The sequence below is a fragment of the Pseudopipra pipra genome, chromosome 13 (genome assembly GCF_036250125.1).
Source record: "Pseudopipra pipra isolate bDixPip1 chromosome 13, bDixPip1.hap1, whole genome shotgun sequence".
In the NCBI taxonomy this organism is placed as follows: Eukaryota; Metazoa; Chordata; class Aves; order Passeriformes; family Pipridae; genus Pseudopipra; species Pseudopipra pipra.
This window is the reverse complement of record NC_087561.1, coordinates 3212568-3229880: the sequence shown is the minus strand read 5'-3', so window position 1 is coordinate 3229880 and position 17313 is coordinate 3212568. Positions and strand designations below refer to the sequence as shown.

Sequence of the window (17313 nt, the reverse complement as noted above, 5' to 3'; positions counted from 1 at the left end):
ATCAGCCTTTTCTCACTGGCCACCACTCCAAGGCAGAAGTGCAAGAAAGCTGGTAATCACCATCAGCCACTGCCATCATCTGTTCTTTTGCCACAGAGCCAGAATTTTCATTTGACCCAAATACTCCACCCAGACAGAGTAAAAGGTTCACTGAAATTCAGCAGTTAAGAGCGAAATGTTGAAATCTTAATGTCATCATTACAGCCAAAAGCAAGTGAAGAACCATCATCTTTCTTTTCAAATACACCCACCACCTAAAAACTATTTCCAGAAGGAGCTGCACATCGTTAGGACTAACCTCATTGCAGTCTGGATAGAAAAATGGAAGCTCCAGCCCATTTTTGCTAGAAACTCTCTGTATGAGGCATAAGGAACGCTGAGCCAGTGCCAGTGAAACTGCATCTCCCCCAGTCTTAAGCAATGTCAGGCTGGGACAGAGCTGTACAGCCTCCTCCTGCTCCCCAGCTCACTTGACACAGACGTAACAGTGACAGGGTGCAACACTGCGCTGCATTACCGGTCCTAAGCAAGCTGTAAAAAAGCTATTTTCAAACCAGCACAGCCCACGGTTGCCTGGGGATTGTAGCTTGACTCCTGAAAGCTGCATAGCCAGGGTGTTCTTCAGCCTCCTGCATCCTGAACAAACACAGGGCACAATCTGACCCTTATCCAGATACCAATACAGAACACAAGAAGTAAGCATGAGATTTTTCTTAGAAGCCTGATAAAGAACAGTAAGTTTATATAGGGAGGGAGAAAAAGGTCTTGAGTTTGGACTCATTCCACCTACAATAAAACTCTCACTTGAATGGTTGTATGTACTGGTTTTTTGCATTTATCTGACAAGTTACTCTTCTTTGCCCAACAAGTTCTTATTCAAAAATAACACTGTTAAGAGTTTTTTCACTAATACCTGTGGCAAGGCACTATACCCTTATTTTTTGAACTCTTTGTAACTTCTTACTCTGTTTGTACAGACACATGAGCATGGCTCAAATGTGACAAATCTAAAGGAGGAAGGTTCTTGCAGAAAAAGACTGGGTTGCTATCCAGGAAACTCACAGGCATTTCTCAGCTCTGCCGAGATGCTCATCCTGGATATATCATGCCTCAACACTTTGCATGCCTCAGCTCTCCAATGGCAAAAGGAGATCAAAGACAGCCAATGTTGCCAGCAGACCTCCACCTCCACCTCCAAAGCATGTTAAGAGCACAGGCCACCAAGAACATTGTACTCACCCTCAGCCTTTCTCATCCTCTTTGATTCTGAAACCTTCTCTCTGGATATGGTATTTAGAACAACAAGTTCTGTCACAGTGTGTGACATACAAAACAGAATAAAAACAATAAGGCAAAGACCTACTTCAAAAGAAAAAAAAAATCACATCCCATTAGGTTTCTTCATAACTATCATTTAACATATCCTACAATAATCACTGGATTTTCAGTTCCAGTTTAACACCCACTCCACTTTTGCTAATGCTCTGTGAACCCTCACATATCCCAGACTAGGCTTCCTCCACACCTCTCCACCTGGACCATCAGTTTCCCATCTTTGGTCCATCCAGCACTGACAGTCACATGCTGGGGATGATTTACACTGTTTACATCAGGCAAATCATCCTGAAGGGAGTTCTCTACATCCTCATCTCCCTTTCAGGGAAAGCAACAGTTGTGATGAGGGCAAAGAGGACCATCCCCTGTTTGGAAGCACCATACACAGGGTGCTCCAACCCAAGAACCTGGCATTTCTGTGACGTCAAGAGCCAGCACTGAGCATGTCCCTGAGCATCCTATAGCAGCTCACAATATAGTACACTCAGATTATAGTTGAACAACAAGTACCACATCCCTGTTTAAGAGATGCATGAATTATTGATGATGTTCAGGAGCCCTATTAAACTGTCTAGTGGGCCAGCAAGAACATTCAGTAGTTCAGATGCATCAAAATGAATAATAAAGCTTTCTATTTTGAAGTTTGGCCGTTAGAGAAAAGAACCCTGGCAAATATATAATTTTGTGTAATTTCACTTGGATGCTCACTGTAATAGCCACAGTATTTATGACACCATGACTCATACCCATACACTCCTCAGATAGCAAAGACACCATTATCCACACTATTTAAAATCAGAGTCCTTATGCAGGAAAACATTCTACTAAAGGCAAGGCCTGCTTATTTGCCTTAAACTATAGGCTTAGTCTATAAATATGTACTATTTCTGGACGTACATCTGTGTCAGCCATGAAATGCATGCAAAGAAGTGTTAAAAAAGGAGAGTTGTAAACATTATGGGAAACACCTTCTAGTAATTCTTTAGATCCTGCCTATAAAGTTGAGAATCCAATTAAATTGCCTTCTTATTCTTCAAACCAACCCTTGTCATGCAATAATTAAACCATAAAATAAAGCCTCTCAGAAAAAAATAGACCATTGCACATTCAGAACATGATACCCAGTCTCATTCTGGCAGCACTTGCGTGTTTCACTGAGTGCAACTAGAAGACAGAAAACAAAGTTATCATCTTTATTTTGAAAGAAGGACAGTGTGGGATAAAGTTGTTTTGAGGGACATTTTCAGTAAATTTGGGACAAAAGAGATAGTTCTCCATTCAGTTCTGGCAGACATTCAGCTGCAAACTTGAGAAGTTCCTGCACTGAGGGTCAGCACCTTTCTTTCCTTCCTCCTCTTCACATAAGGCGTAGGTGACTGTGGCTCCTGAGGATGTAACCCCTTGCTGATTGCCAACACAGTTTTCACAGCTTCCAGGAACCTTTCTGGGTAAGATACTGCACACAGCTTCCAGGATTTCACACATTTATTCAGTGCTGTTAATAATCACTTGGTGTGAACCTGAGCAGTAAAATATTTATTCTGAAAGACTCAATGTCTTGTTTCAAGGAACCCTTCAGCAGTCTGGGACTCAAAGTCCACCTCGACCACTGCAATTACAGTGCAACAGTGATCAGTATTCGGAGAGATTTTGTCGCATAATATTCTAAGACATTTAACAGGATGTGGCTGCTACGTAAATGTTATGTAGCTTTTATTTGCTAAATCCACATAAAACTTCCCTTTTTAATATCCTTCCCCAATTGCTTGCAAACACCATCCACATAAAAGTCACTAACTTGAGAAAATGTTTAATCTGGAGTTGCTATATCCAATGTCAAGCCTCAGAGACTCTGCAGAAATGAACCATATCACCCAAAAAGTCAACCTTTTGCATTTGCAGAGCTCTGCCATGACCAGTTACTGCCTCAAACTCCAAGAAACAGATTACTGAATCTGGAAACACTAAGTACTCTCAAAAGCTTTTCTGATAGCCAAAGAATTGTTAATAAACAAGTAATTAAGCGTTGGAAGACACTAAAAGCCTAATGCATTTCCACAATTACATGTGCCCTAACACTGTCATTGCAGTGGATTCTCATATAGCAGTACAGCAACAGTTATTATAAAAGATGGGAGCAACTCCTCCAGGCAGTACTTTTTCCTTGGATCTTCATCTTTTCCAGAGTCAGCATCTACATTTGTGCAACAAAATAAGAGGAAAACAGAGTCTTTTGTCCAAAAAGAGCTACCTCCTCCTACTACCTCTACAATAAAAATAAAAAAAAATCCACCTCATTCATTTCTATCATTTCCTTTCCAATCAAAAATCTCTCGTTCTGACAAAACTGAATGATCTTAGAAGATTATATTAAGATTTTCAGGCTTGACCTCTCAGCTACCCATCTTCAAAGAAATCACTGCCATTACAACACACATCCAAGCCCCTTAGGATGCTTTTCATACCATTAGGAAGTCTAGTGTTCAATTTAAGCATTTTCTCATTTTTCCTCAATCAGCCGGAAGCAAAAAAGAAGTCCCTGAGCAACACAGAGAAGAAGGGAAAATTCTATCCATCTCAGCATGCAGTTTTCTCACAGAAATCTTGAAACAAAAATCAGAGGTGAATATAGTCCTATAATTATTATTCACAAAGTGTTTCCAGTGAGCTTTTTACTCATCTCTGGGAGATGCAGTTTTCTGCATCAATGTAAGATGACATTGTAAACCCACTTGCAAATTCTATAAGAAGGTTCTGAATTCATCATTTCTCGGGGCAGTGATGTGGTTGGTAGTCATCTCCTGGTTGAAATTACCTTCTGGAATCCATGGCCCAGGACACAGCCTATACAGGAAAATGTTGATGAAGCTGTACAGCAACACTATTTAGAGACTAAGCAGACTGGGGCTTGTTTCTTTGCTTGTTTATTACAGATACACTGAGTCTTTCATTTAGATTCTGGAGTTAGTTCTTCCTTCAGCCACAGCTAATAGCCAGATGACAAACAGAGCATTAAAGCTACATGACTACCCAAGCTTGTAAAGTCTTATTAAGAGATCCTTTGGAAAGCACAGTAGAGGTGTGCTGGAAAGCATTACACAAAAATTTAAGTGTTTGTTTGTCTTACAGGCAGGACACTTCACTTCTCCTACCTCAATGCTGTCGGGGGGGGGAGGCTCAGGAAAGGGAAATCCAGGAACATGAAACAGTTTGGGTGGGAGTGTTGATCTACTGGAAGGTGGGGAGGCTCTGCAGAGGCATTTGGACAGGATGGATCCTGGGGGTGTTTAGCCTAGAAAAAAAGGAGGCTTGGGGGAGATCTTACCACTCTCTACAATTCCCTGAAAGGAAGTTGCAGCAACATGGGGGTCAGCCTCTTCTCCCAGACAACTCACAACAGGACAAGAGGAAATGGTCTCAAGCGATGCCAGGGGAGATTCAGGTTGGACATCAGGAAGAATTTCTCCAGAGAAAGTGTATTGAACATTGGAAGGGGCTGTCCAGGGAGGTGGTGGTGTCACCATCCCTGGAGGTGTTCAACAAATGACTGTATGTGGCACTCAGTGCTATAGTCTAGCTGACAAGGGGCTGATCAGTCAAAGGTTGGACTCAATGATCTTGGAGGTCTTTTCCAACCTAAATGATTCTGAGATTCTGTGATCATATGCATTTACTGAAGAGTTTACATGGCAGGACAATAAAACAATCACTGTAAGTCATCCTCTCCTACTAAGACATGCATTTAAAAACACTCTGGCCTGTGAAACCACATTTTCTGAGATAACATACAGAAAAGGAGTCACATGAGCCCAAGTGGCCTAAACAGCAACAGAGCAACCCTCTGTAAGCACATGGTGCTCACTGCTTCATCAGGGAGGGAGACAACTTGCCCTCCTGGTATCTCTTCTCCAAAATTAGCATCATTAGCACAGTATTCACACTTTCTCTTTCCCAGCCCACAGGAGGTTTCACTGAAGTGCTGCAGGCACAGTATTTGCCCTGTCACAGCTGAAAGAGCCAGGGGCAAACATATCTTATCCATTCCAACCAGGGGCTCAGGCCATTTCCCCCACCCGGGGCACAACCTGCAGCTGCACATGGAGCTGCCTCAACAGACATGTTCCTCAACAGACAATATAACAACCTCTTACCATAACTATGCTCTAATCCAAATTCCAATAATCTACACAACAAAAAATGCACACTTATCTTTTAAAATGTATAAAGGTATGCTTAAAGTTTTTAAGACTTGTTTGTTCTAATATCTGCACCATAACTAGAAAGCATCTGCACTGTGAGATAGCAGCAATTACTCCAATCTAACCTCACTTTGCTTGCACACAGCACAAGGTTATCACTTCAGCAAAGGATTTTACAGCATAATACCCACACAGTGAATAACCTTCAGAGAAATAGAGCTGGGGGGGCAATAAACACTCCCCAGGTAGAAAGGCTATTACCCTTAATGCATTCGTAATTTGGTTTAATATAAAATCTGGAGATTTCTTTTTGCAAAATTTATTTTTATTCAGCTTTTACAGAGAGCTACAATCTTTTTCTGCGCCCCGTATCTGCATCAGCAATCGTTAAAATAATATCTGCTCAACATGCCCTTGCTCATCAGCCTAACTTGAAACATGGTCTGACTTGGCAGCATGATGAGGAGCTCGTCCCTGTGCTTTCCATCATATTTAGGGGTATTTGCTGTTGGACTGCATTTGCATACATTAGATAATCATAGGTGTCCCTACCGCTAAGATACCCATAAAACATTCTTTTAAGAACAGGATGAATCAACTCAACCTAAAAAGGAGTCTCAGCATTCTTAAATAATCATGGCATCTTCATTTTGAAAAAAAACAACTTTTAAGCATCCACGTCTTGAATATTATAAAGACTTCTAGGAGGAATATTCTATAGCCCCAACAGAGCACATGTTTTATTTAAATTAGCATTACACCTAAGAGCTTTAGAACATATTTTCTTCTCAGGCAGTCCTTATTACTTTGTGACTGTTTCATATCACCCCTAAATAACATTGTCACCAGCTAAATGAATAGAGTGTGCTATACTTACAGATGATTTACACAGAACTAAAACATGTATCAGGAGGCATATTTCTACCCTGAGTCTCTAGACACAGTTCCCTTTGGCATCAAAGGAACTATATGCCTTTCTGCCCTGAATTTCTAACAAGATAATTTACATATGCACACATTCCTGAGCTCTGGCATGCACAACTTTGCACAAAGTTGGAAACCTCCATCTGGGAAATGCAAACTGTGTGCCTCACCCTGTTCTGAACATCCTCTAAAGCCACTGCTGGGATCACTTGGCACAGCTCACGATAGGAACTCCTCTGCTTCTGGGAGGAGAGGAGGAAAACAGACAGCAAGAATAATGTCCAGGCTTATTCAACAATCACATGGCATGTACTGGAGCAGTTAGAGCTGTAGGGACTTACGGACCCACCTATATGAACAAAAGAACCCTTTCCCTTATTGATGAGGTCAAGCAGTGAAGAGTTGGGTACTGAATACCCATCATGTCTATAAAGTGCTTCTGTCTTCCCACTGGTCCTTTATATGTTACCCTAAGGAAGTCCCAAGGACTTCTCCAAAAATTCTGCAGATAGTAATGTACAAAGCAACAACCACAGAAGAAAATATACCATGTGAAGAAAGCAGGACCCTGAAATAAAATAATTCTATCAGTAAAGCTGACAATCAGGTAAGGATAAATCAAACTGTGGTGTGTTGGATACTAGGGCAGTGATGGTAGCAGAGGAAGTGTCAGCTGAAGAACTGATAACTAGAGGTCTAACACCTGCAACATCACTCCTCTGATTTAGCTGCTCAGTGCCCTGGATAATACATTCTACATGCTAACAGAGGTATTTTTTAAATGCAATTTCAAACCTATCAATAAAAAAATTGAAATATATTTTTCTACCTGCTTTGCACAGTTCAGACCTTGTTTCAGATTTGAAGGAATCCTGGAGAAAACACATAATCTGTAAGTAGTGAATGAACCCCAAAGTAACAACATAGGTGCAGAGAGAAAAGGCCCTCAAACCCTCCACACGCCTCCTCCGACAAACTTGGCTGCCGTGATACATCTCAATCTCACACTGTAGCAAAGTGCACATCCTGGTAACTCCCACAGCCTCCCACATTCTGTGTGTCAAGCCCTGATTCATCAAACCACTGATGGAGAAGAGCAGCTGTGCAGCTTGGGGCCAGTCTGTGGGGCCAGTCTGTGTTGCTGGTCACCTGGCCACCACGTGCATGCCCCAGGGATGCTCTGCCATGGGACAAGCAGGACAGACACCTGTAACCCCTCAGGAGATGAGGAATACTGGTTTGGGTCTCTCCCTCTCCTGTGTGGCCATGATTTTCATAAATTTTCAACATCTCACTTGTCAGATTGTATTGCAACTAGTCAGAGCTTGAATGCCAGAGGAATCTGTCAAGCAGCATGATCATTTAAGGGCTCATAAGCAAACACAAGGATTTCTCCATCTTGCCACACTGCAACCACCTCAAGGAGACTCAAGGGAGAGAAACAGAAGCTTCTACTCAATCAGGTGTGAGGAGTCCTGTGGATAAACCTCAGGACTGGCTCAGAAACAAGTATGTGGCTGCTTGTGCTAAGCAAAGCAAGGAGAAGGCAATGCTTCTGCAAAGAGGTGGTTACACAAGAAAATTTGCCATCTTGTAAAATTATCCTTTCCTCAGCCACAAGGTTTTAGGCATTATATCCCCCACTGGGCAGTGCTAAAACACATTCACAACAGTCAGGCGTACGTGACACTGATCACTGCTGCCAGTATATTAAGGGTATATTAAGATTATTATATTCTCACCCTGCTTTTTTTATTATTCCCTAAGCATCTGCTATTTGCCACTGCTGGAGACAGGATACCAGGCTGTCAGTAATTGTTAATGTCAAGGAAACAAATGGACTGTTCAAGACAAAACTGTGAAAAAGCAAAGGTGGTAAAAAGAGACAGAGAAAGGAGTAATCAAGGTGGAATCATAGAATCCCAGAGATAAGGACAAGGGGTGCTAAATGAATAAGAAATACCAGGGTGAGCACTGAGGGGATGGGAAATAGAAAGCAACACCCCAGTGATCAGAAGATGAAAGGTTTTACTCCATATTGCTGCTGGAAAGGAAGTACCTCAAGGGCAGAACAATGGAAAAACATGATCAGGCTAAGGAAAAGACACAGATGAGGCGAGGAGATAGACAGGAGGGTTTTGGATGGACTGAAAATATTAGTCCAGTTGTAAGCAGTCAAGATGGACATGAGACCCAAAGCAACATCACAGAGCAATTGTTGGAGGACTGAACTCCTAAAGAATGAAAAGAAAGTCATTAAATTAGACACCAGCAGAAAACCCAGAGCAGACAAAAAGTGTGGGTAAACAAGAGTGCTCAAAAACCAAATTTGTAATTTGCTTTATCTTTGTCATGGTCGATTTTATGAATACCTCAATAGCAACATAAGCCTGTCCATAAAGTCTCTCCTGGAAAACCAATGGCCACCTGGAAGCTGAAAGCAATAGAAATCATTGTGACTGCAGGGAACCCTGTCTCTGCATGTGATGGGATCCTCAATCAGCCTTTTGAATAATCCCGAAATTATTTTTTCATATATTTAATAAAGTGTAGGGGGTGAAGGGGGGCAGCAGCTGTGCCAGCACTGCAGGTTTGTTTTTTGCAAACAGCTCAGTGACACACCACACGCTGACTGTAAGAATACCACGACATGGAATTACCACAGAACACTTTAAAAGTCACTGATAATTGACAAGATGTAATTTTAATGAGGAACCATCAGTGAATAGAAGTGCTTTTAACTGGGCCTACAGAGACAAGTTTCACAGCCCAATGCAACTCAGAACTGGCTTAAGTGATAAGTATTGCCAAACTTAGATGAGCAGAGTCAAATAACTCAATCTCCTTCATATGCCCAGCCTTATCAGAGATCAGACCCTAATATGGAAAAACACAAGTCTACTTGTTTAGCATCAAAGAATGCAATGGCAAATGATCTACTCCACCTACAGAAGGGAGAAGTGTATGTTGAAAGTTGGAGAATTAAAAATATATATGGGAGCCAGGGAGATAAATGGAACACAAGGTCTCAGGGGCATGATCTGATGAAAAGCCTAGATGATGGAAGAGAGATAAGGTTACAAAGGTGGTGTTTCTATGTATGGTGTTAATGAAAGGATGAGTAAAATGTGGGATTCTGCTGTCCCTGAATAGCCACCTCTAATGTCCAGCTTAAAAAGATGCTGAAAAACGGAGAGAAATGCATAGGATTTAAGGGCCTGAAAACAGATTGTGTGAAAGAGTTTAAATTATATGATCACTTTAGGAAAAAGAAGGCTAATCAATGATTTGTCCACATCATGGGAAATGATTTCCATTACTAGCAGGCTCCTTAATTAAGCAGACAAAGGATGAAGATGTTTCAACATATGGAACAAAGAAATAAACTCAGATTGGATTTATTATTTTATAAATCACCAGAAATAATTACTCACCAAAACAAATACCCTCAGGACACCTCTGAGTTCCAGTTATCTGCACTCTTTAAATAAGTCTGAACACTCTTCTGAAAGGAAAGGAGAAGTTGCTGGGTGAAATTTTCTACAGCCTGTGTCATCAGGAGGTCAAACAACATGATCCCAAGAATCATTCATTCATTATGAACCAAAGACTACTAGACAATATTTGCCATATTGACACTACAACACTCAGACTTACTTGCTTACACGAGGTTTTGTATTTGCCCATAGTTGTAGACAACAGAGAATATGACGATTAACTTTTAAAAATAGGCAAGTTATCAAGACAAGATCTCTTTGGTACAGATAAATTCACATTTATTCCAACATTCAGCTATGATTTTATTGTCGTAAACCAAGCACATAGTACTGGGTACCATAAAATCCAAAACTACAGGCTTTTTCAAAGTGAGCATATATAAAATTTAAACCATAACTGTAAGAGTTTCAGTAAATCTACAATAGCCCCCATTAGAAACATTAAGATTACAGCCTTTCAGATAACAATGTCCACAATAACAGCGTGCAAAACAGTATATACGTTAAAAAGTGGATAATTAATATGCTTCTGCAGTTTATTATTTTTTCTTTTACAAGCAATGGCTGTTATAAAATCATACAAGTTTGCCCAGAGCTTCCTCAATGTCGCATATGCTGAAAGAATAGAGCTGGACATTCGTGGTCAAATGCTGCAGCTCTTGGCATGAAAACACGCTCCTGAATTTCACATTTTGTCTGAAACAACCCTGCTGGGTAAATCCCAAATATAAAATTTTTTTATGGGACAAATCTCACACTAATTGCCTTCTCTCTGCAGCAGTAACTCCCTGAATACAGTCAAAGTGTTGGCAAGTGGGCAGGAGCAGGAGATCCATAGAACCCACTGGCACAAACACGTAACATTCACATCAGCCTCTAAACTGACACAGATTTTCCCACTTTGGTTTCACCATGAAGCCTGGAACTTACAAGTCTGGAGGATATTATTGCTCTTTAATGGGGCAGGGGAGGAAAGCCTGACTTGTAGTACCAGTCAAAGAGATTGAATATAGAAGTAGCAATATCAGGTCCCAGTGAGCAGAAGCAGAAGGGTATCTGCTACTGGGATGCTCAGTGGCAAACAGCAGTGCAGGCTTCACAGCCCCGCTCGATAACATGGATTGACAAAGCAATTCCAGTTCAGTAAGGCAGAGTCAAACCTGGCAGAGTCAGATCCTGCACCAAACCCCTCAGAGGATCCTGGAGCAGCCCGGGTGGAGCTGGCAGTTGGCTGAATGTGGACTGAAACCAGCCTGTGGTGGGGTCCAGCTCATCTAGTGCTGCTGCCACCACCCCCACACCTGATCTCAAGCCAGTTCCACAGGATCCATCTGTGGGACTAGAGAAGGCTGGGTATCTCTACTCTGCATTTCATCTCATCTTGCTGCAGACTCCTAAAATAAGTAGGAGTAATGGTTGTCTCAAAGTGCCTTTTTGTCTGCTGTGAAGAAAACCTAAACACGAAGCTCCAACCTGAATGCTTGCAGAGTCAGATTAACACCTCTCTGTCTGTCAGTGCCAGGTAATTACATCTGTAATGACCAGTGAGATCTTCCATAATGTCACCACCTAAGGAATAAAGCTGGGACAGAGCACAAAGACCAACTTTGCCACCACTTGAGTTGGAATCAAAATTCACTACTTGTTACCCAATATCTGTGGGGAAAAAAATAAAAAATCAAAATACAGAAACTGTTCTAAAAGGAAGCAGATTACTGGAACCTGTCCTGCTGCTCAGGACACTGAACTGATGATCAATATGTGTCCTGGCTGGAGATAAAACCAGCTGAAGTAGCTCCTCTGCAACCCAAATTCATGAACTGTGGGCCAAGGGTGGAAAAATCTTGGGTGAGAGTGTGGCAAACTCCATCATGTCCACTGCTACCCAGCTCACCAGTGAAGTGCAGTTTTGGTGTGCAACAACCTCCCACCTCTATCTGTCCTTTTATCTATTGTGCAGAAACCATAGAATCCATACAATATTTATAGCATGGAAGGAGTGTTTCAGTGATGGCAGAGGTGATGTCTTTTCTCTAATGTTTGTTGACTTATGGCTAAAATGTGCAATTCAACAGCTGAGGAACGCATCATTTCTATTCATGCTGCACTGCTCAGAAGAGCACACATTACAGTCCATGTCAGCTAAACAAAGGTAGCCAAATCCTTGGACACATGCCACTGCAGCTATGTAGTAAAATTACGGTGCCTTGAACATTTTATGGTCTCCAATGATAACAGCGTTTGCACTGCGCTGATGGTTCAAATTAATCTGATTCTCAAAAGTTACAGCGTTTAATTAGGATTGGTAATAAAAATTATAGCATTGAAAAAGTATTATGACAGCATCAGTCCTGAAACAGGGGTGGGGGGAATCAGTCAGGGTTAAAAAAAAACCACAATAAATTAAGACTGACTAACAACAAAAGAAAATAACCTTCTGGAACAATAAACAACAGATAGCAGCTGCCTCTTATCTTTGGGGTGGAAAGTATTTTTGTACCTCAAAATATTTCTTTGATGTGGGCTAAAACCCTCTCTACAATACAGTCCCTTTCTGTGAATTTTCTAAGCAACCAAATCCTAGCACCATTTTTACTTTTATTGCCTTTCAGACTGGCAAGAGTAATATAATGATTCATCATTAAAGTACTCTTTAAGCAGCTTTGTTCCTATTTGTTGCTATATATATTAAATAGAAATCGGTCTTTGAATTCACCTCTAAAGTCAGACTCAATTTTTTATCTAACAAGAGTGGTATCTCCAGTCATCATCTGAATGCAGCAAAGTGAGAAAACCTTTTGCATAATATAAATATCTGCATTCACTAAGAGGAGGCTGATGCCACCACCTACTGTGAATGCATTTTATAAGTGGTACAAAGCCAGAGAGATTTCAAATGCAGTAGCACAGTCTCTTGTAGATACTCCAGGCACTGTCAGAAAGGCACAGTTTCATCTCCCATTCAACAGTTTCCGGACCAGAGGCTTGGATCACCTGTAGCTGGTTTACAAGCAGTATCCAAACCATAAAAATGCAATGGTTGCTGAAAGAGTGCAAGCAGCTAAGGATTGGCCTACATTTACCTCCCCACAGAAACCAGGGAAATCACTCCCTAGCAAATAGTTCTTGAAGATTCAATCTGCTTCCTTTGCCCCTGTCTGTTACCCATTCCCTGCTCCACCTGAGCAGCATGTGACTGGCCAGCCATTCCAGCAGGCATTTGTCTCCAAAAAGGCAAACCCTACAGAGATCTCATCACCACTGCTACCACTGCACCCATAAGAATACAGAGCTCAGCCCCATTTTGCAGCAGGGCACACCAGGGAGTACCTGCCCTCACTCTACAGGGTGGACAGGATGGGACTGTCAGGCAGAGGAAGGTTATCAGTACAGTGTGTGTGACATGGAATGCTGACCAGTTATTATTGTAACAAATTACAGCTTTTTAAATGACCATTATTAACTCTAGCAAATAGCTCTCAACTTCCACATAATTTGAGTTTAATGCAAAACTTTATTACTGACCAGAGAAGCTGCTCAGAAATAATCAGTAGTATGTACTGATTTGGTTTCCTGAGTGGATACGAGTATGGCTGTCAGGAACATATTCCCATCCACTCCTTCAGAACACATCACATGGGAATACGCCCCAACATTTTGCTGTTTTAGTAAAAGGACCTTTTAAAAAAATACACTTGCTGGAATAGAGGCACAAAGACCACCAAAATAGTTGCCACCCAGCAATCGCCAAATTAATTTTGAATTTTGAAATCTTGTTCATGAGAAGCACTCACTTTAATCAACCAGTTCTAATCACCGTTCTGCCTTTGTGCAAATAGCAGTAAATGGGATGACTAATATATATTTTTTCTAGTGTTTCCTGCACAGACAATGGTATTACTTAGTGCTCACCAGCTTTTATAAATGCTCTTCTAGAAAAAAGTCATGCAGATCACCTTACAACCAATACTACACTGAGATGCCACTGAATGTTCATACATTTGTGTTTTCACCTCTCTGAGTGAAGCCAGGAGGCTTTTCTCCTCTTCGTGGCAGAAATTAGTGTTGCTATGGAGCACTGCTGCCCAAATCTACCTAGTATGTGAGCAAGAAGGGATCCTCTTCCTCAGGACAGAGAGGAGCAGCTACTTCCCAGGTGTCATCACAGCCTCCATCCCCAGCAGAGGTTTTAGCTTCTTTATTCATACACAGCAGTGAATCAACCAGACCCACTCCTGCTCCACCAGCTCCTACACAGAGATCTTGCAGAGCAGAAGAGGTCTTCTCTACAGGATCCCAGAGGAGGGTGCACAAGTGTCCTGTTCTTGTAAAGAAGGAAGCATGCTCTTGTCTGTAGTTTGGGACCAAAATAGAGAGAAAAAAGGGGATTTTACTCTACCTTTCCCTATTAGATATGTCAGTGCTGAGTCAAACACAGCACAGCAGCCCTGGGGAAGCTGAGGAAGCAATTGCAAATGCTCTGACCAAACTGCTCAGGTGGCAACACATTCCAGTTGTTACCTGAGCAAAGAAAACAAAAGTGACTAAAAAGATTTGCAGTGCCGATGCCAGTGCTGCTCTTTTTCCTCAAGAGTGCAGTTATGAAAGACACATTTGTTCTGCCAGGATGCCACAGAAACACTTCTGAAACTGTTACACAGCAATGGCACTGTTGGCTGTGCTGTCTTAATAGATCTGCAATGCCAGAAACACACACAAACCTCTCTCCATGTGATGCAGGTACATAATCCAGGCAGCACCTGCCTATTCTGAGCAGCAAAATTTCCTTGGCAGAGTCTGCACTCAGGAGAACACACAAACATACATATGTGGGTCAATCAGGACAACAAAATCAAATAGGTATTCAATACCCAACACCTGCTTTTCCAGGGAAACAGAAAACTTTCCTTTCAGCTTAATCTTTACAGAATAAAGCTCCCACCAGAGGTCTCAAGACAAACCAAAAAAAAAGCATGCCCTGACAGCAAGAATGGAACAGTATTACTGCTGCTGATTTTGTTAGGGATTTCTCAAGAAGGCAACTTCCTAAACAAGCCAAAGGAAATTTGATGGCATTGATAGTTTTTCTCTCCCAGGTATTGCTGTAAAAAAATCCTCAAGCAAAGATTCCAGGTGGCAAAGTACTTAGCAGAGTACTAAACTCCTCTCCAAAAAGGTGGAACAGCAAAACACAAAAACCAGACACAGGTTGCTTCCAAAATAATTTTCCTCCTCTACTTCCAAACACCAAGATCAACCTTTAGGACCTCAACATTCCCTCTTTCTCAGAGAAGAGCACCTTTTTTCTTCCTCTTAATGTAATTTCACTCCTCAAAAAAAGCCATCTCCCTGTCAGCAACATTTTCTGTGTAGGTGCCCTCTGTCCTCCCCAGGTCCACAGGAGCAGAATGAAAGGACCTGTAGAGTGCAGTGTGTCCCAGTTTCCAAACCGAAGCATAACCCATCACACTGCAGCCAACCCCTTTGAAAGGTCATAAGCCAGGAAGAAGTAAAAGCTCCCAGGTGCATTCCAGAGAGATCAAGGCAAGTTTGTTTTTCAATTAAGTGCAACAACTTTATTGCCAGTCATGAAAGGTATCGCTCAGGTACCTTTTGCTTTCTCCTCCCTGCTGCACATGCAGAAACCACACACACATTTTTCTGCCTGGCGTTATAGACTTCAAATTAAACCCTGGTTTAATTTTTTAAAATTTTATAGCCCAGAATGAGGAGAGGACTGTATCCCCCCGCCAAAGATCACGGCATGTTGCACAGGCAGCAGCACCTACCTCCGTGAGCCGACAGAGCCAGCAAGTCCACATAATTCCTCTTGGATGGAGACATTTACCCCAGCTCAGAAAGCCGGGGCTCTCCTGCCATGCCTGGAGCTTCGGACACACCAAGAAAGCATCTTCTGCGAGCAGCGCGGCTCCTCTCACACCCCGAACTGCAGCAGCGGCAGCCTGAGAGAGCAGCAGCAGTTGAATTGCTGCACATGTATCTCTGCAGATTATTTCCTGCTCGAACACTTGGCGTAAAGGCAGATGCTCTTAACCCTCTGGAGGCCTATGCCTTTGTCCCCCCTCGGCAGGAGGAAGCTAGCAACTCCAAATATTCTGCGGTGAGGCCAGAGAGGAACGACTGGAGACACACAGGGCATCTTCCGAGAAGTAGTCCCAACCTCGTGTGAGTTGCAGTCACTTCGCGCTCAGGGAGCCAGGCATTCCCACGGCAGCCCACAGCATCCCCGGCCAGGCAGCGCACGGTTCCCGCTGCATCACCCGCTGCGGATCCCCGGGCTCCGGCAGAGCGCTGCCCTTGGCTCACACGGGAGCCCCTGCGAGGGCCCGCAGGACGGGGTGTCCAGCGTGCTGAACCTGCGGCTGGAGGCCAGGGCCACGCAGGTGAGGGACACGAGAGGGGCACAAGTGACGTGGCAAGCCCAGCAGGGCCACCAAAACTCAGGCAGACAGAGCTCCTGCTCCTGGCACAAAGCTCTCCGGTCCCAGGCGCTGCCCCATCACCTGCAGGCACCCACACGGCAGGCGGGCTGGCGCTGCCCGGATGGCACTCAGCTGGCGAGCGTCAGCACTGCTCCCTCTCACAGCCTGCGAATGTGACTGGAAAGCATGGCTGAAAACATGCTACAATTAACAGGAGGGAGGGAGATACTATTGCTCTCCTGCTAGTCTTAAAGGCACATTGCTCACATGTGCCTGTTGGGGATGCAAACACCCACGGCTTCAGTCCCAGCATCTCACCCATCTGCAGGCAGCCGAGAAGCCCAGGCAGGAGCCCTGTCCGGGTCCAGGGGAGGAAAGCACCCCAGGAGTCAGGAAGAGAAAGGGCAGGTAGTGGAGGAATCCCTACATCAAGGGCTGGGGGCAAGGCCTGCCACACCTTCACCACTGTCCCAGGAGCCAAATCAAGTCCCCGTCACTCAGCCTGAATGCTAACCCCCATCACTGGCCCCTCCACCAGCATCCCAACCAGACAGGAGTCAAACTGCCCACTGCTGCCCGTATCCCAGAGGGTACCAACCGTGTCTTCCAGTAGGCAAGGAGGGTCTGGTACACCCTTGGGCCATGGTGCCCCTCTTCTGATCTTGGCATGAGGGTCAGGTTAGTGGCACTGCTCCGACTCAGTCTCAGCCAGGAGCTGAGACACTGAAATCCATCGTGCTACCCAGGCTAAAGCTGTGATGAGTTCAGCAGGTCTTAGACTGGGTGTAATGGTACCACAGCCACCCTCCTCCTGCCACAGGGCTGGGGCCAGCAGGCTGTGCACCAGCTCATTGCCACATGTTCTCTCTTTACTCCTCCTGATACCCTCTTCTGAGTGCCTTGGGATACTCTGGC

The 17313-nt window shown here is 43.4% G+C and overlaps 1 protein-coding gene across 7 annotated transcripts in view; it reads right to left on the bottom strand.

Moving 5' to 3' along the window:
• LOC135421353 (5-hydroxytryptamine receptor 2A-like) overlaps positions 1-16610 on the bottom strand; it is a 205863-nt gene extending 189253 nt beyond the window's left edge. For 3 of the 7 annotated variants that reach the window (XM_064669717.1, XM_064669714.1, XM_064669718.1), the window contains exon 1: positions 15745-16605. The gene's annotated coding sequence lies outside the window, so the exon portion shown is untranslated. Of the gene's footprint in view, positions 1-9892; positions 9964-15744 lie in introns of all 7 variants that reach the window. The other 4 variants (XM_064669716.1, XM_064669713.1, XM_064669719.1 and 1 more) reach the window with 3 other exon arrangements.
• Between the last annotated feature and the right edge of the window lie 703 nt (positions 16611-17313).